The sequence below is a fragment of the Ptychodera flava genome, chromosome 2 (assembly GCF_041260155.1).
Source record: "Ptychodera flava strain L36383 chromosome 2, AS_Pfla_20210202, whole genome shotgun sequence".
Taxonomy (NCBI): Eukaryota; Metazoa; Hemichordata; class Enteropneusta; family Ptychoderidae; genus Ptychodera; species Ptychodera flava.
In genome coordinates this window covers 31582077-31602981 of record NC_091929.1, presented here as the reverse complement: position 1 = coordinate 31602981, position 20905 = coordinate 31582077, and the positions used below count along the sequence as shown (strand labels likewise).

Here is a 20905-nt window from a genome sequence, read left to right as displayed (position 1 = left end):
AACCTGTTGATTTTATTGAAAGAGACAAATGGCACTTATCAATAATGCATCAACACCAACAATGGTAAGTAATTGTATGATCTGCAGCTTAAAATGAAAGTAGGAGGCACTGAGGAAAATGTGGGTTGAAATTATACCATGGATGTCTTCTCAACTTGAGAAATGCTGGTATCAAAAAATTTCTCAGCAATTCTCTTTTCTGTATTACATGTAAACCCAATGACCATAGAAGTATCTCCATGCCTTTGACTATTAAGGGGACAACCATTTGATTTCTGGGGTAGACGATTTACGGGGAAACAATTCTGAAGGAGAAGAAGACAAAAACATAATTTGATCCTGTAATGGCTTGAGAAAAAATAGATTTACGGTAAAAAAGTAACTACTGTCACAGTGACGGAAAAGAAAGATTTGTTGCCACACCCATTGCCTCCTATCCCCCCTGAAATTGCAAATGTTATTGGGAATGCATACATGTACAAAATCTTGCCAGAAATTTCAAGCTGTTGAGTCAAGGAGTTCACCCTTTCAGCACAAAATGTTGGTATAGCCTAACCCTTCTGGGAAATGCAGGACTTCCATGATGAGAAAGGGATAACAGAGTGTTGAAAAATCACCGCAGAATGTGAATTTAATTGAAAGGGGCAGTCAAGTTTGGCCAATTATGTAAAGGTCAAAGAGTTACAAAAGGCATACATGCAATTCTTTGACAGATTACAAGATTATGAGTTTGGCTCTGTGCACATGTTTTGAATTCATTCAGAAAACAGAAGACTAACAGTCAGTGTTAGCATAATGAGTGCGTTCCTGTATGGCTGTATGTAACGGTATATAATACCCACACAGAACATTGTGTAAAATCCACAGAGTATACATTGTACATGTTTTTGTAATAAAGCATTCTTGAATGATCTTGTACAAGAAAACTCAATACGTGAGATTTAGTGTGTCCTCTGACTTGAAAATTTAATTTCTTCAAGTAAATTAAGGAATTTCCAGAAACTTCTCTGCATCAGTCCTATATCAATATACCAGTATACAGGTTTCTCCACAAGGGAATTTAAAATTTAAGGGATAGGCCACCCTTTGGAGCAATCTTTTCATGTAATTGTATGCAAAAGAAACCTTTTCATAACAAAGGGATATGTAAATCAGATGTGTAAATGACATGTAAATTGTTATGTAATTTATCACCCATCTGTTTTCCCAACCTGTGGAGAACACTGAAAATGCAATTTGTAATATTTTCCTACATCAAACAGAACATTCTTGTAACTTATTGGTGTGTCAATGTACAATGTAGCACAGAAGAACACAGTGCTGATGTCAATGTATACAACGTACCTACTTTTAACTACATGTACATGTAAAACCCATTTCAAGAAGATGTTTGGGGAAAGTTTCAATAGTTCAATGATTCCATTTACACTGTCGAGGGGAAGCAACCTCTTTCTTTGGACTCAATGCTGAAATACCAATCAGCGTTCTTTCTTATTCAGAACTGTTTGGCTTGTATCGGAACCACAGGTAACAAAATATATCATTTTACAAGGCATGAATACATGCACGTACAGGGTACTGTCCTAGACTGTGATCAGAGTTACAATGTACTTCTCATTTTACTTTGAATATTGCTGTACAGGTGCATACATGTACATGTATAGGTTCATTAATCTATTTGTAAGAATACATGTAGCTGTTTGGGAATTTGTATAAACAGCAAAGTGCAGTGATGAATTTCACCAAGGTCAGAATCGTCAATAAATACAGTATTTATTGAACATTCTGACCTTGGTGAAGTTCATCACTACACTTTGCTATTTATACAAATTCCCAGACAGCTATTCTTGCAAATAGATTAATGAACCTACACAAACCATTCACACAATCTGTGCATGTGGCTAACGTACCTAGTTGACAGGCACATCAGAATATTCATCCCACATCATTCTTAATCTTATTCTAAGCAACCATCTCATAAATAAGGCTTGTTTTAATATAGCAGATACTCATGATAGTGCATTGTACAGTACCGGTATACTGTACACTAGACCCTGAATCACTGTCTCTGGTGTGTTGTATAAAATACTGTCAGACACTTTGAAACAAGCGACCTAGCGGCCGATATAGCTCCGCTGTGTTTATGTTAGAGAATAACTATTTTGACACATGTTGATGAAGAAGGGTGGAAATCTTTGATAGCTCGATGCAGTGGCCAGAAAAAAGTGGCTAAAATAAGCTGCAAAAATGCGCAATTGAAGATTTCATCATACTTTGAATGTATCACATAGGATCATCCCTAAGAACATGTCAACCAAAGCTATCTGATGAGTAGTTTTTGAGAATAAATTTTTTGACCAAAAATGGCAACAATTGCCCCCAAAAGTAAAAATTGCAGATTTCATCATAATTTCAAAAGATCAAATTTAGTTCATCTATAGAAACCTGTATACCAAATTTCAAAGCAGTTGAAAGTGTTAGACAAGTACTTTTTTGAGAAACGCATTTTTTGACCAAAAATAGGAAAATTGCCCCAAAAATTCAAAATTGCAGATTTCATCATTATTTCAATAAATATCATTTAGTCATCTATGGAAACCTGTATACCAAATTCAAAGCTATCAAATGAGTAGTTTTGAATATACATATTTTTTGACCAAAAATGGCAAAAATTGCCCCAAAAATACAAAAATTACAGATTTCATCAGAAATTCAATATATTACTTAGCTCATCTGTAGAAATCTGTATACCAAATTTCAAAGCTATCAGACCTGTCCTTTTTGAGAAACACATGTTTTGACCAAAAATGGCAAAAATTGCCCCAAAATTACAAAATTGCAGATTTCATCATAATTTCAATAATTATCATTTAATTCTGTGTAAATAAGTTACACGGTCAAAGAGCCTGGTGTGCTAAAAAAAAAATTCAACATTGAACTCAAGCAATGTCAAATTCAATGTACCAAACACCCAATACACCAAGGTCAGCAGTGCAGGGGATTTCCCAGTAACTCACTGACATAATAGGTGCATACATGTCCATGTCCAGTAAACCAGTCTGGTATCTCTGACATAAGAGACGAACTTTCTTTACCTGTCAATAAAAGAATGTTTTGTCTATCAATCCAAAGGCCTTCAAGTTCAACATGATTCAAATGCAAAATGAATGATACATGTAGATTTCATATATTATGTTATCTCAATTCCTCTGGCAGGACTATCGTAAATTGATAAAAAATGTCCAAAGGCAGCCACTTCGTCCATTTCACATCCTGAAGTTTGAAATAAACCAGAGTAAACAGACAGGAAGTGCGCTACAGCATGGTTCACAGTGTAGGTGCCATATACATGATATACCGTATTTGCAGTGCAGGTGTAGAGCAATAAACCAGCAGAATGTCAAAGGTCACAGCACAGTGGAATACAATGAAAGGCATTGATAATACCTGTTGGCTGACATCCTGTAGGAACTGACAAACACAAACCTGACGGTTACAGTGGCCACTACATGTATATCATCGACTGTTAACAATTGAGTAACCTCTTCAAAAAGAGGCCTAGCCCACCTGCATGACAATCCTGGCTTCCTGTGCTTCCGTTTATAGTTATAATACACAGCGAATTTATTTGTAAATAAACTCTAGGTCATTGACTTTTTATGTACATGTATGTACCACAGAGAGAATGGCTAAAAGTAGGAAATGGTTTTACAGCAAATGTGATTTGTATATTTTATTCATGGTGTGAAGCCAGTTCAATTCTTGCACACAGCCTACAAGGGTGTACGTGAGCAGTAGTCCGTACACATCATCAAGTTTTCCCACGATGTATCAAAGAACAAAACTGAAACTTCTAAAAATAATATATATATAACTACAATAAAACCAAAACTGTAAACAGTGCATGTGTTCATGTATAAATGAGTATGAAAAATTGATACATCAAACGAAACGCAGTAGTTTACCTCATTACACATATGAACTTGCATTGCATATATGACGTACATGTATATAACTGTATTCAGTACAAGTATTGAAACCGATTATGTGTGCTGTATGTACTTAACATGTACACAGAATTCCTGCAGAGGAACTACAACTCCAAATCACAAACACAGTACTGTAAACATTTGAGAGTCTAAACCTAAACTGTATTCCTGCCAGGCAGCCAAATCTCCATCTGCTGAGTCAGCGAAAGTGGTATTGAGCCAAATCCATATGAACTTTCAACTTCTTGGCAAGGGCTTTACAGTAGTCAGTAAAAATCGTGTTTACAGAACAGATCTCTGTTTTTAGGGGTCTTAAAATGATATAATATATCTAATTCTTGAAATACAAAATATGGGACACATCAGTACTGGTTTTAACCAACTTGACCTGGTGTTGACATATAAACTTGGCAGATAGAGCTTACATGTACATTGTAAATCGTGGAGAAAATATATCAACAGTGTATTCCTGTTTGAAAGGTGTGCAGTGAGTACACGTATTGTCCATCCATCATAATTCACACAGGTGAAAGGTTAACAGTTCATAAGTATGTGGATAATTGGTTTCCAAGGCAAATGATGTTGTACAGTGTAGATCACTTTTTCTCCATTACAGGGTTGAAGTACTAGATTTAATGTCAATCCTGATTTCTCGACATCTCACTCAATCATGGCTAACTTTCCATAAAAATCATTGAATAGGAACACTATACAGACAGTCAAATTGAAAGATTCATTACGGGGTAAAGACATGTTTTCAAATTACACTGTTACAGACTCAGAGTATAGATAAACATTTTTTTATTCGATTACTTCCTACTATAAAAAAGATTTGAATGAACTAACGAGTCCAACAAAATTCGTATACACCTATGTTGAATGGCAAAATATAATTTAGACGAAAGCACAGGGTGCTTACAGTCACTTACAGTCAGGGAATTTGGTTTTTATGTCAAGACATCCATTAGATAATTATTTCTGCTTGATAGCAATGAGCATGTTTTCTGTATCCATTTGGTTTGTGAACAGGGTTGAAAGTACACAACATCAGCGTGAGTGGTACACTTTGTTGACTTCTGGTGGTCTGCGCCTCAAAATTGAAGTCTTACTAGTAAACTTCAGCCAAAACTTTCTGTAAGGAAACCTCAAATCATGCCCTTTCTAAATCAAGAATAAAGATTAAAGGTCACCACGCAAAGTTTGGTACTAGCAAAACAAATTACCCAATATTTGCCAAATATTGAAATTCAAAATAGTCGCCAACCCTGTGTTAGCTCTATGGGGAAAACACTTAATTTTAGATTTTCACAAAAATAAGCTTGTGAAAACTTTATTTACTCCAAGAGCTTTGGAAAGAATCCCTACAAGCGGTAGACCAACAAATTATCATAGCTTTGTCCCCAAGGTGCATTCTAGCTTGAAACACAAAATGTGACTAAACTTTGCAAGTCATTCGAAATCGACAAACCTAATACATGTATAGTATATACTACGGTACCACAGCAGCATGTTCGTCTCTTTAATTATGGCAGAATGCACCTCGAGACAGATATTTGGACTCTCAAACTTTTATCATTCTTTTCTGATCAGCCACTTGTAGCGGCTCATTTTGAAGCCCTTGGAGAAAGACAAACTTTCACCATCTTAGTTTTTTGAAAACCGAAAATTTTTCAAAAATTTTATTTTACTCCATAGAGTTACATGTAACACAGGGATGGTGGCCATTTTGAATTACAAATACCAGTAAATCTTGAGTAATTTGTTTCTCTAGTACTAAAATTTGCTCGATGACCCCCAATTTTTATCCTTTTCCTTAAAGAGAATGGTTGAAAGATTCACGGAGGAAAGTTTAAGCAAAAGTTTAAGCTTTTCATTGTCGAGGAACACACAATCTGAAATACATTTATTCTGTCTAGGAACAAATTCTACATTGGAATTATCAACATGACTGTACTCTCAAATTCTAAAACCAACAAGACAACTGGCTAGACCATGGTACATGTACATGTACCGGTATAATATACAGGTAGCTGTAACCTTAGCTTGGAAGAAGAGATTTTGATTCTCATAATAATTTTATTTCTTTGACCTTACAGCTGTATTTATTATGAGGGCAGCTTAGTCAACTCTGAAGAGGGTTTTATTACCCAAGAGCCTTAGAAATTAGAATAAAAATACAGTAACTGCAAAATACATTTTTAAAGAACAAATATTAAAACTAACAAATGTACAAAAATATATTATTCAAAATTCTTCTAAAACATGTTTTAAATAACAGCTTTTCAAAGAGACAAGTATCTCATAATATTTGACTCAGCCAATTCTATTTCATAACACCCTGCACTGACTATGCAAATTAAACAAAATTTCTGTTTGGCTCTCAGGACCTCTACAGTAGCAGGGTTCTCCCAAGGGGATTTTTACTGGTGGGCCAACCCTCTGTTTTTCCACAATCTATTCATATGTAAATAACCAATCAAATGAATACATTTTCACAAAAAAAGGATATGGAAATTGTGTTTTTTATGCAAATTAGCAACCCCTGTTTTTCTACATGGAGAACAGAGTAGCTTTAATATTTGTGAAAGCTGGCTTTTATCACATAATGCTGACTGACATATTGAAACATTTCCACCATACATGGTGGTACCATGTACACTTCAAGGATTTAAAACAATAAACATATTTTTTGTATGTAATTCTATCAGATCAAGGCATAATATGCAAAGATATAAAACGTTCCTTGGCTGAATGCTCATAAATCATATCAATAATCATATGCACAACATATTTTTGTAATTTAAATAACTTGTTTGTTTGTACTACTTCCCCATTCCTTACAAGAAAAGTCAAAATGGGGAAGTGTTGGTAAGACTTTTGATTATAATATGTTTGTCTGGTACTTAATCGTACACGTAAATAAATTTCCATATGTCTGTTAAAGTAATGTTTAACATAACTTACATGTATCCCTAAAATTGTTGGATGTACTTATGGTAGTAAATGTGTCTGCTTCGAAAGTAAAAGATTTAAACTTTTGCTTATTTTTAACTCTCTGTAATGAAACTTTCAATCATTCTCTCACCAAATCATAAATAAAAAATCTGAGGTCACAGTGCAGATTTTGGTACCAGAAAAGTAAATTATCGAACATTTACAAATATTTGAAATTCTAAATGGTGGTAATTCCTATATTAACTCTATGGGGAAAAATAAAAATATTTGATTTTTGAAAAACTAAGATGGTGAAAGTTTTTGACTTCAAAAGCTTTAAAATTAGCCGCCATGTGGTAGATTGAAAAAAAATATTACACTTACAGAAAAGAACACGAATATCTGTCCTTGAGGCACATTCTACCTTCATTTCAAGTTCAAGTGTTGATCAAGAAGACTCACTTCATTTATATTTAATATCTTTACCAATTTTATAATGAAGTGTTTCTTGGTAAAGGTGACAATTTCCGCAAGCTCCTCCGATACATGTATTCAATAGCAAATACTCCTGTTGACAAATTTTCCATTTAACTTAACACTTACATGTACATTTACATGTATGAAGATCATCAAGAACTATATACATGTACATGTACATGTATGTATGCAACAACAACAATCAATACAGAACAAAGACTTTGCCAAAATACAGCATTGTGACATGCCTGAGTAAACACAAATACGGTTACATGTCCTTCGAGGAAAGCAATTTTCAAAGTGTTTTTAACACCTTCGTGGTGGTACGCCTATGCAATCATACATGTATAAATTTGCATAATATTGCACAACTATATATGCTAATATTTCAAGTCAAGGAGTGCACTTCAAATGAGAAAATGCTTTTAAAAATTCCAGAGGCCTCACGATTATTATCAATAACACTACCATTACATGTGACTATATTTTCTTACATGGAACTTTAGAGGCACAAGTACACCTGTACTGGCAATTCCACTAAAGGAGACTAGACAAACATTAACCCCGGAGGCAATTATTTGAACGATGAAACATACATTTACCTCAAAAGCGATCATATCTTTCCATCGAAAGCTCCCCCATTGTGATAGGACTTATAACAACCTAACATTTTGAGAGTTTCTGTCATTATTCATCTTAAATGACGGTACACTTTGGCTATTTTTAGCATAACTCTCCTTCAAATGACAAACATGTAGTTGTACAGAGAAATCTAATGAGAAATTTTTTGCTTCGTGTTTTCATCAAAGGTTTTTTTGTAAATAGCTGAGAAAATGGGAATGATTTAATGTGTTGCTTGTTCAGATTTCAAAAACCCTCAATTATGCTCCTTGACAACAAGTAAATATTACAATAAATAGTGATTTCTCGTAGCACACTGGTATATAAACGCACATGCTATTTGAACCCTTTAAGGGCCAAAGTCAATTTTTGTCGCCTTCATAAAATGTAACCCAGACAATATTTTTTCATATCCAGACATTTTTTTTCAGATTTTCCAAAAGTTTTGATCAAAAACTGTAGCCAATGAAATTTGATGTCCATTTTGTCCAAAATTATCAAAAAATTACGGAAAAGTTTATGAAAATTGGTAAAATGTCGTGCTAAAATTTTGGTGGGAAATATTACAGTACTCAATGGAGTAAAGTCACTCATTTCTATTTCTGTGGACATGCATTAAACCATGTACTTGATACACAAGTCTGTCATGAAAATTTGTATTTTCATAGTTTTCATTCCAAGAGTTTTTTGATATATCAAGAACCGTCAATACAACATGTACAGTGTGAACGTAATTAAAAGCACTATTTACAAAGTACTGGTAAATCAGATGTATAGAATGTCAACAGAAATGACATACATGTTAGTTTTTGATTTGTATTCTTCTCTCTGTATACAATAATTGTACATGTGGCTTTGATATTTGTGTGCACCAAGCAAACTTATTCCAGCATATCAAACCCTGATATAATCAGAGAATAACTACTAATTTCAAACAACTAATGCTTGGTTGGATAAGTCTGGAACACAATTACTGTACATCGTTCACACAAGTCGTGTGACAACATATCTGCACATCTTTATAATGAATGTTATTCAAATTCACCTCTCAAAGTCCAACAAAATGAAGAAATTTGTTTAACCCTTTGAGTGCTGTTATTTTTCTCACTAAATTTTAGTGCAGCATTTTAACAATTTTTATCAAATTTCTGTAATATTTTTTATTATTTTGGACCAAACGGATATCACATTTCATTGGCTACAGGTTTTCATCAAAATTTTGGCAAAAATCTTTAAAAAATTTGACTGGGGTATATTTTATAAAGCGACAAAAGTTGACTTTGGCGCTCAAAGGGTTAACCAACCTTTTTCTTCATGGGATCCAGTTTTCAATGACCTGTTAGTTGACTTGAAAGAACATATATGCTCATACCTTATGAATATGCAAATCAAACTATCTTTCCCCAAGTTCTACTTGGTTGGACATGTCAATTGTCATCTGTTTATAAATGCCACTAAGTATTTTGATATGGATGTTTAATATTTTAAAATGTCAATATTACTGTTTACATTTTCTATTGGTACATTTCACCTGTTTATTCAACCAAGTAGAACTTATTATGAGAAGAGCTGAATTTTGTACCAGCAGACAAAATGTATGTTTTATAGTGCGCTGTCGAGAAGCCAAAAATACGGCACTTATGTTTCCACTTCTACGCTTGAAAACAAACACTTAATCTAGTTTTCATAAAATGTCTATTGTACATGTATGTATACACTTTTACATATATTCAGTATTGTGACAGTGTTTCATCTAGGATGGTATCAACAAGGGGGATTTTCCCCTTTACCAGAAAATTTAGGGGGGATTTCACCAATTCATATATTCTTGTTTCTCTGAGGTGTGACTGGCACCATTTCAATGGGTGCCTCCCTGATAAATTCCTAGGGGTGCCAACATGAAAACAGAGGAGGAATCCGCCCATCCCCCCTGTCAAGATGAAAGTGATTGTCCCAACCAAATGTTTCAGCTGCTCTTTTAACATATATTTTGGTCAATGATGATATTCCTTCGCCTTTTATCCTATTTGTTTGTTGCCTGGGAATGAAGTAATTGGGAATATACTGTACATAAACTGATACTGTTTGCAAAATGAGTACACATAAGAATGTAAATATGATTCCACACAGCAAACGGAGTGTGCAAAGTATGTGAACCGAAACAGTGTACATGTTTGATGACTCAATTCTGAGTTGAAAAGTGCATTCACCTGGTAACCTTGAGTGACCTACATGTAAGACATCCTTAAGAAATAATACTACTTTTATGATAAATACCAGAACACAAAGTTATGTGGATCCATCACTTTTCTCTACAAAGATCAGACAAATTTTCTTTCTCATGAAACTTCAAATACATGTACAACTGTAAATTGTATGATGTCAATAGTTAAATGTGCCACATTTGTGTTTTGAGTGCAATTTGTACATGTATGAAACTGGAAGATGAACAGTACATATAAATAATAACATGTATGCAGTGTTGTTTTGTAAGTGAATTCAGCAAATTGCCTCTTGGTGATACCATGGCAGTGGTCACAAGCAATCTTGTTTGATGGGTTACAGCTCTGCTGTATTGTCCCACCTCCGAACCCATGACAGTTGAGCTCTAGTTTGTGTATTTAATAAATCCTTTTTCTGAAGGGGTCACGCTATGTAAGTGCTGCGTTGAATTGATTGAAAGTACAATCTATAACTAGTTTTCAATAGTTGCAGTCTGAACTCACCCACTAATTTCAATTGTCTTGAAAAATCATCTGTTCAATGTCTGCCAACAATCTACACATGAATGTTTTCTTTTTTAAATAGTAAAGTTATTGTCACCGTTTACAGCTACATGAAGGTGTTTTGAACTTAAATTTGTAACTTTTAATGATGCTCTGAGCAAAAAAATAAGAATTCCAACAAACTGTGAATTACTCAAACATCACCTGACCTCACCCTTTGACTCGAGTGCTGTAATTTTTCCCATAAAAATTTCAGTGCAACATTTTACCAATTTATATGAATTTTTCTGTAATTTTTTTGAAAATTTTGGATCAAATGGACATAACAATTCGTTGACTGAAGTTTTCACCAAAATTTGCAAAAATATGAAAAAAATTGACTGGGGCACATTTTGGTGCTCAAAGGGTTAAAGAAGAAAACATTCTTGTTTTAGTTTTGTTTTTTGTTGGTTTTACCAGTCTCCAGTACTACCAGCTGTTTTAGCAACACAACGGTGGAAATCAGTATCACAGCTGGCAATTCGATTAATCCTTGCCGATAAACAGTTAGCAATTAACAGTATTACAAGTCGCATGCCCTCTGTGTCCTTGGGTTCAAGTCAACAATCAAGCAATCAGTGGTCTCTAGTGAGAGATGTGGCCTTACTGCATACACTGTACAATACCAGTTATATTCCCTGTGGAGCTAATATGTTAAGAATCAATTAACTTGACATGATGCTGGTCAGACGAACTCTTGTGATTACTGGTAGCCATACTATTTTTATGCTAATCAGGAACAGTCATTATCGATTACTTGTACATGTACACGTATGTAGTCACAACTGTGGGTGGTCACTTAAATAACAGATTAGTTAAACAATTATACATAATCTTAGTCTTGCAAATATTATAGAGCTGGGTTGTCAGAACTACACTCCAAGGTCATATGGGACCCATACGACCAATGTAAATACTGTATCCCTGGTATATTGGCAATTGAAGCGGGTTAAAACATATTTGCCATACCTCATCAAATCATGATGTTGCAAGCTATGTTGTAGTGATGCATTCTGCATAAAACATTCCTTGTAAACAAATCGCACAGGTGCAGTTCTGACAACCCACTCATTTTAAGTAGTCGCAAGCACACATATCATGTATCATGTACTTGTAGTTTTTAAAGGGGCAGGTTTTTATCAGCTTCCATACATGTATCTCTACGCAAACTGACTAACCGTGCACAAATTTCAAAGGGGAACAAAGGACTAAGGTCACATATAAACAGCCAATGTCAAAAACCACTGATGCGAGAACCAGGGATTGAAAACTGCCCCTTTAAGTTATGGTATTACTGGCAATATATAATCAATGAAGCATTTCTGTTGATTTGTATTCAGCAGAAATATAGTTACCATGAACTAATGTATCGAGCAACTGACAGTTTCTCGATACTCCAATTAGTAGACCATCTCACTTCACCACTATTGTATATTTGGAACTATGGAGACAAGCATAGACAATTTCCAATATTGAAAGTCTGGGTTCTCCTAAAGATTAATTTTTTAGGGGTAACTACTCCTCTGTTTTTGGAGCAATCTATTCATAATCATGTGTTGATAAGTATACAAAAGAATACATTTTCACCACAAAAGATTATGCAAATTATCCATTCATATGTAAATTGGCTGTCCCTCTGTTTTCGAAGCTGTGGAGAACACTGTGAAAGATCACAGTGTATGTACATGTACAATACTTGTATTTTGCAATGTCGCTATGCAGTGATAAACTGTTCACCTTTTTCACCTCTAACCTCATCGAGGTTAAAACAACAATATCGTCGTAAAGCAGCAGTAACATGTTACGTGTACGGTCACATTCAAATACAGCACTTTAAACCTTTGAGTGCTGTAATTTTTCCAACCAAAATTTCAGTGCAACATTTTACCAAATTTTATGAATTTTTCTGTAATTTATGATATGCACAAGCCAAGTTTGTCGTCTCCGAACAAAAAATACGGGATTTATTCTCTGGTCGTTCTACGTCACGACAACCCGCGTCTATGTCATCAATTTTGGTGCGTCGGACCTTTTTTGTCGATCTTCGGTGTGCTCGTAAATATGTAAACAAACAGCATGGTGGCCGACGTTTCTCCCACGATCAAAAGTCAAGAATGAAATCGATAATTTCACAGACTACGACATTACTAATCCGAACAATGTAAACACAAGAGTGTACTGCCTGTATATTCCGAAGGAATTACGTGAATAATTTGCGGAAACAACGAACTCGAAGCTGGTCGCGTATACCGTGGGTTCCGTACGCATTGCAAACAGGGTCAGGCGCGACGTTTACAGTGTTCGCGCCGTCGAGATTCAGTCCGGCGATATTTGTTCCCGAAAAATAGCGTATCTTCGTCTGTGATAAATTTCTAGGACTATGCTATCTTTGAAATAGAGTATAACTTTGCGGAAGGTAGCTACATGTAGACCGAGAGCTGTCATTTGCTCCGCATATGAACGACCGTGAGCGCAAATGCACACGACGGACGACTGGAAATGATTGACAACTTGTGCACGGCGTACTGATATTTATTCCTAAAGTAGTTCAAAAGTTTAAACGCGGAATCGTCATGGAAAACTTATTTTATTTTGCAAAAAACAACGAATTATTGGCTTGTGCATGTGATAAGTATATTATTCCCTAATATTTTCTTCATTCAGCTCGGAAAATACGAGTGACGTAATGACCGTGTCACACGAGTCGAAGACGAGTGGTGACACGGTCATTACGTCACGAGTATTTTCCTTCGCTGAACGAAGAAAAATATTAGGGAATAATATCTAATTGTTTGATAATTTTGGACCAAATGGAAATAACATTTCCTTGGCTACAGTTCTTTATCAAAATTTTGGCAAAAAATCTGAAAAAAATTTGACTGAGGTATATTCTGTAAAGCCGATAAAAATTGAATTTGGCGCTCAAAGGGTTAAGGCATTGTAAGACCTTGCCTACAAATACGTGTAGACCCTGCTGTAATATTTAGTAACACTTACATTACAGTGTACATGTAAGTACAGGGCTCGAACTTAACTTTTTTACCTACTTGCCCTGCGGGCAAGTTTCCAGAAATTTTACTTGCCCGATGACAAACTTACTGCCCGATTTTTTTTTGTCTGTTTACATTGTTTGGGCAGAGATCACGAAGACCAAGCAATCTCAAAATGTGGCCGACAGCATCATATCAATGCAAGTTCTGTTTTGTCTGTATTGATAATCGTGTTAATTTTTACGATCCATAAATGTTGGTCTTCGTGATCTCTGCCCACTCGTCCACCAATATTCTAGTGCAGGATTGGGGTCATATAGCTGAAGGGGTGGCCCATCAATTGATATTCGCATCAGCAAATCTCTTTTCCTGAAGTTTTGAAACTTCCGTTGCCGTTTCTTTTCATATATGTCGCACTTCTGCTTCTTCACTTAACTTTCCACTGAACTCGATGCTGCGATCGCGCCATTAGCTTTATCACCGTCGATTTCTGAGTGGCCAGCCGGTTGAACCTGTACTGTATCCCTGACACAGATCCTGTTTCCGAATCTGTGACTTTATCTGGCATAGATTTCAAAAATATACATGAAAACAGGGTGCTTTGCTTCGCTATGACGTACAGTCTGCGTTGTCTCAGTCAGGTCACCACGTGCAAAGCCAGTGTTCTCCACGAGGGGTTTTTGACGGGCGGTGCGCCCGGCTTTTTTTTGTCGCCGCCCACCTTTAATCTCGCCCGCCCACCTTTAATCTCGCCCGCCCACCTTTGTTTTCTGTCGCCTAAACTGTTTTCACAGTCAGTTGTCCGAACAATATCTGAAAGCCTATTGAATAAAAATGACAGCAACTGACAACGTCGTGTTAAAGAGGGGCCGTTCACACATCTGTCGGTTTGTTTTGCGACTGCATGCAATCGTCAGTGTTCTCCCCAGGCCGTTTAACAGGATCGGCCCCAATCCTTTATTTTTTTCGCCCGATCCTGTTTCATATCCGCGCCGATACTCTTTAGTAGATGTGGTTGAAGACCTATTGTTTCTCAGCGGCGATTTTGTCGCCTGAACTATTTCAGCGAGCGTTTCAAGTGTGAAACGGCCGTAGTGCCGATGAACATTGGCTAAGACTTCAATTCAAAAAGCGTGAAATGTGTTAAGCTGCCGACCGTACAGACACCGTCAATTTCATACAACGGACACGGAGTACACTCACAGGCTCGGTGTTGCATTTTTGCCAGCGGGCACTCAGTCAAAGCATCTCGGCAACTGCCATTGCCGTAAATGTCTCGTACTTGTAAGGATCTGAAGGTCAGGAAAAGATGTGGCTGAAATCGTACGATTGGTTGAGACAAATATCAGATGCAAAAAAGTATGGTACTTCGCGTGTTCAGGTCTTGCGTATCCGGGCTGAGTTAGCCATTTTGAGAGATCCGTGTACGTCCACATGACGTTGAAGCCATGTGTGTCACTTCCTGTCACGCATTCGTAACTTGCATGGATTCATTCGATTGACTCTGAAAAGCAGTTGCGTTTGATCAAGTTTCAAAATCCGTGACCGTTTTAAATATTAAAGGCACAATGAAATGAGATAAAAAGAAACTGCACGAGCTAAAATCATCATTCGTGTGATCATCCGAATACAGCAGCTATGTACGTAGGGTTCTGTACTGTATAGTTCAAAGGTCGCGTGTGATCGAGAAGAGCGCTTGCGCGCTCCACACAAACACATGCATTGGCAGCCTACGCCGCGCAGTTGTCGAAATTTTGTACGTTTGCCGAACTAGGAGTCGATGGAATTTCAAATCTTTTTCTTGGAAATACCTGGTATCATTTTTTTCGGGCCTCTCTTTATTATGAATTGAGTTTTAAAGTCAACGTATGTTTCTCTGCAGGCATGCTCCGCTGACTCCGCATTGTAACTTAGTGCATTATTCAGTCCCGTATCAACTTGTCATGGACGTAAAAAAAAGACGTTCATGGCTTTACCAATCCGGCTTCAGACAAACATATAGTAACAGAGGATCACATGAAAACGTGCCACCATTTGCCACCGATTATTTCGAACACTGCATTACTTCTCATGTAGGCCTACTTTTGAATTTTCATGTTGGTATTGTGCAATATATTTACTAAATTGTGCATTGTTTGTATTAGTTCAATGTGTTTTTTTCACTTTTGATGTTTTATTATTTATTTAAAGTAAATAAACAGGTAAATGTAATAATAAATTGTATAGTTTGCCATTAATCACTGCTGAATGGAGAAAAATACTGAGAATGTCAGAAGTATATCTCATCACTGGAATACCTTGTGAATAGCCCTGGTGATATGTAAATTATATGCAAATATTATGCAAATTAATATGCTAATTAGCCGCCCGCCTTCAATTTTCATTTGTGGAGAACACTGAAAGCGGCTGTTGATATTACTGACCAACACCCCCTGGGAGTCACTAGCGACAAACAAGTGCATGTAATACGTTAATGAATTAGACTTCCCGAGGGAGGAAAGACAACAACTGGATATCACTTGCTGAATGTTGACGTCCGGCTTGTCGGTTGTGATACCCGTTTCAGTTACTTGAAACTCGATAATAGCGAACATTGTTCTACAAAGTTTCTTGAGTTTTTTTATGCCCAGAACATGTAAATTTGATCAAAGTCTATCACTTGCCCGACCGGGCAAGTGTAATTTATTTTTACCAGCCCGATGTCAGGTTTTAGTTGCCCCGGGCAAGCGGGCAACCGTTAAGTTCGAGCCCTGAAGTAGTACATACAAATGGAAGAGGAGTATGAAAGTGGCCAAGTTCAGGTTGACATTGGGTTCCATTTTCCCTCCTATCAGTTACATTGTATGCACCAGTGTAAACAACCAAGGTCCAACGTTTTTATAGCACCTTCATGAGTAGTATATAGAGTACCAATTTTTAATACACGAAACAAAAAAGCAGTAAAAACAATTCTGTAGTTTCAAAACCTGCTCATAGGTCAAACTCCTGAAATTAAGGATAGTTGTTACATGTATCAAGAAAATGCTGACATGCAGAAATGTCATCTACACATTACAGTACAATGTGTATGTACCATGTGCATGTTATTATGCATGTACATGTAGACTTGTTCAATTTGGATACAAATTAATAATAGCAAAACTAAGTATTAAACAGCTTGTGAATCAGAATTGCAAAACACTACACATTTGTGACGGACACATGAAAATGGTTGCAAATCCTGATTCTTCAATAATCCATCTGCCTTTTCCTGCCAAGTCCATATTTCACCACCAGGTCAAAATGGTTAAAATTAATGAAACACAACGTATTCTATATGATGTATTTTAACATAATACTGTACATTTGAAGGCTGTGAAAACATAATACTGTAAAGTTGATTTTTTTGGACAAAAGATGCTATAACATACCAAGCCAAGTGGGTGAAAATACGTCATGTTTTGGCTCAATACCGCTTTTTACTGACTTGGCTGATGGGGAAGTAATACAGTTATTACTGTCTGGCAGGAAAAGGGTTAAGGTACCATACATCAAAACACATCTCGGGAACAGATTTTCAGACTTTCAAATTTTCAAAACTCTTTTCTGGTCTATTGTCTGAATGGACTAATTATGAATAAAAATCTGTGGCAAATATGAATTTTGAATTTGTGACATTTGTAAATTTTGAGTAATTTGTTTCTCTCAAAATATTTCCATGGCAACCCATGATTTTATTGTTATAATGCAATATGGCAACCGCTGATTTTTTTCTCCAGTTTTCCCCGCTTAAAGGGGCACCAGAATATTTCAACTTTGTAATTTTACGGTAAAATTAGGAACAGATATTCTGGGTCTCAAATTTTTTTACAATTCTTAGCTGGTCTACCACTTTATGGCTTATTTGGAAGCTTTTGGAGTACTAGTTTTCACCATCTTACATGTACTTTTCTGAAAGCAAAAGATTTAATTTTTCCTCCTTGAGTCTACAAACAGATGGCACCCATTTTGAATTTCACATACTAGTATTAACCCTTTGAGTGCTGTAATTTTTTCCACTAAAATTTCAGTGTGACATTTTACTGAGTGATGTGAATTTTTCTGTAATTTTTTGATAATTTTAGGCCGAATGGCCACAACCCTACAATGGCTACATTTTTTTACCAAAATTTTGGGAAAAATTTGAAAAAAATAGTCCAGATCTGAAAAAAGTTGCTGGCTACATGTACATGCATGTTATATTTTACAAAGACAAAAAGTTGATTTTGACACTCAAAGGGTTAAATTTTTGATCATTTTTTGCTTTTTGTACTAAAATTAAATTTGCATGGTGATTCCTGATTGCTATTCTTGATTCGATGGTAGCAGAGTGTAGAGTTTCTACATGGACAGTTTGAACTTTTGGTATTTCAGTTTCAACAGGCATATTTTGAAGCAGAAATTTAGAACATCCTGTTTCAAGGCATTTACTACAGTACAATATCTCTACACATGTTTGTAACAAATTGAAAAGTCCTTTCCTTCCACATTTTACATTCATTTACCTTTCATCAACCCTGATAAAAAAAAAGACGAGAATAAAGCAAAATGGTGGGCATATTTTCTGGGTCATTTGATTGCAAGGGTGGGGAACAGACCGGACTGATCTTTGTTCCGATGACAGAAGTGCTATATCAGATCGTAAAGTCATGAATCTTTGTTATGTCAGAGCGGCTTGCCCTTGTAACGCTTGACAAGCACCGACGCATGTGTAGTGATTACATCCAGTGGTGATCTCTTCACCTCACATGTTACTTTGTATCTTTGGTAGCATGTTAGACTGATAAAACTATGTGTACTATACCATACACATCAGACGCGTACATGTACTGTACCAGTATGACCGGGTATTGAGCGTTTCTTTGCTTCCCCGAGGGCTTGAAAGTCAACCTGAAACAGTTTGTTTCACGCAGCCATGTAGACCAAGGGAAACAAACTGTTTCAGGCAACCCCTAGGGCCAAAGCGTAGACAACCATATGTTGAGACCAGAATGTGGCTGGTCCATATGTGAACGTGACCAGCCATAGTCTCGTTACAACATGTGTTCTGTAGAACAGGTCACAAATGTACATGCCCCAATTCCTTTCTGAAGAAATTCTCTCAAATCTTTCATCTCCACTGCATACACTACAATCGTCTCCCATTCAAATTTCCAGAATGTGTGCATGAGTACAAGGTGCTTTCAAACAAATAAGTTATCCAAACTGTTACCTTGTCAGTGATAAGGTTTCCAAAATTCTCAACTGGTGACTGCCTCTTTGCAATTGTCAGTGTCAAAATGTCACATACAAAATGACTGTTTGGCACATCACAACAGAGTGAGTTTTTGGATGGGGTGTGTTACAATATTAAATGTTGTTAGTTGTCCACAGCAACAAATGTACTGTCAGCGACAGTGGTTTACTCACAGTTCAAAGCACTTTTCATGATTTTTGTGGTTGCACATTGTATGATCTCCTCCTCAGGCACAACTATTGACATTCAAATTTTCCAAAACCTAAATCTACCGTACCACTTGTGCGAGCTCATTTTAAAGCTCTTGCAATTCATATTATCACAAAGTTTTATGAACATAAGTTTAATTTTTGCCTGTAAATATAAAATGGGAATGGTGCCCGTTTTGAGTTGAAAATATCCATAAATGTTGGGTAAATTATTTCTCCAGTTAAGTAAAAAATGTTCACTGTGACCCCTGTTTTTTGGGTTAGAGAAATATTGAAAGCTTCCTTGACCAAAAGGGAGGGTAAAAGTTTACATATTTCATTTTTGAAGTGCATACTACCATAGCAGTAATACGCTCCATGCACTTGTTCCACGTTGACAACTTTCTCATGAACAGCTACACTACTGTATCTATGAAAGTACTGGGGTTGACAATTCAAGGTCCCATCACAGCTGACAGATATCATTCAGACTTTGATGTCAAAGTTGCTGAACTGATAACTCATGAACTTGAAAAGTCCTTCAGTACCACTTGAGTATAGCTATGCCGTTATGTAAAGAAATGAGTGACCCGAGTACAAGTAGCACTCATTCAAATGCAATTACACTAACCGGATAATTGGTTTGAAGTCTGGAACTGCCACTCCATGAAATGATGGCCCCAGCTTAGTACACATAATGACCCATTTTTCGCACCACTCTGGTTTCATAACGCTTCAGGTTTCTTTCATGGATAAATTGTCTTGCTTTGCTTTCATAATCATATCCATTTACTGGACAGTTTCTTTTATCTTCAACTCCACGTATTTGTAAGTACTTATGTGTCATGTGATTTTGTACATGACAGGGTAAGAGGATTACTTGATTGTTCAGTTACATATGTACCTCCACTATTTTGCCCCAATATCCTGAATAAATCACCAGTCCCTCCGTAAAACTGTCATAGTCTACCTGAACTATCCTACAGGAGGGTACAGAGCTCGTGCTTGCCTACAACATATTCATCATGGATTTTACACTGACAAAGGTCACATAACTTGGTAGATTTTTAAAACTTTTGTACACAATTTTCTTTGTCTGCTCCTTTTCGATTCTTCCACATCATCACCAGCGAGGGGGTTACTTTTCTGCTCCACAAACCTACCCAAAAATTGAGTTGGTGTTGTTCCTCCGAGAATTGTAGCATGTACAACATTCTCTTGAATTATTTACGTATCGCAAATGAGCATTGAGTTGACTCACATTTGAAACTCTGATCCGTTGGTATCCCAGCCCTAGGAGTCAGGATAGGAGGGAGGGTACCCCTACATGTACTAGGTTTGTAAACACTTCCAAAGTTCACAGAATTATATGGCTCAACACTGGCTGAACTAGTGGGCAGCTGACCCGTATGTATAACTCTATGACTGTACTTTGTATATGGTGCTTGGCCTCGGCTTATTCATATCACATGATATTTACAGGGTCTCCTGTCTCTGTGCAATTCAAGAATTTGAGTGAGAATTGTACAGTGTCGCAACGGACAGCAAAATCAGCTTTCTGCAGAGTGGGGATGAGAATGTCGGATCCAGAATGTCTAACGTTATTAATTTTGACTTTTAAGTGAACCTGAAGTGACAGAAGACAAATCATTGCCATGACGTCATATTAAAGTACAGTGCATGTTGT

General features: G+C 36.4%; 1 protein-coding gene across 3 annotated transcripts in view; it reads right to left on the bottom strand.

Annotated features, from left to right (window-relative positions):
• LOC139119200 (F-actin-monooxygenase MICAL3-like) overlaps positions 1–20905 on the bottom strand; it is an 81104-nt gene that overhangs the window by 59223 nt on the left and 976 nt on the right. The window lies entirely within an intron of this gene.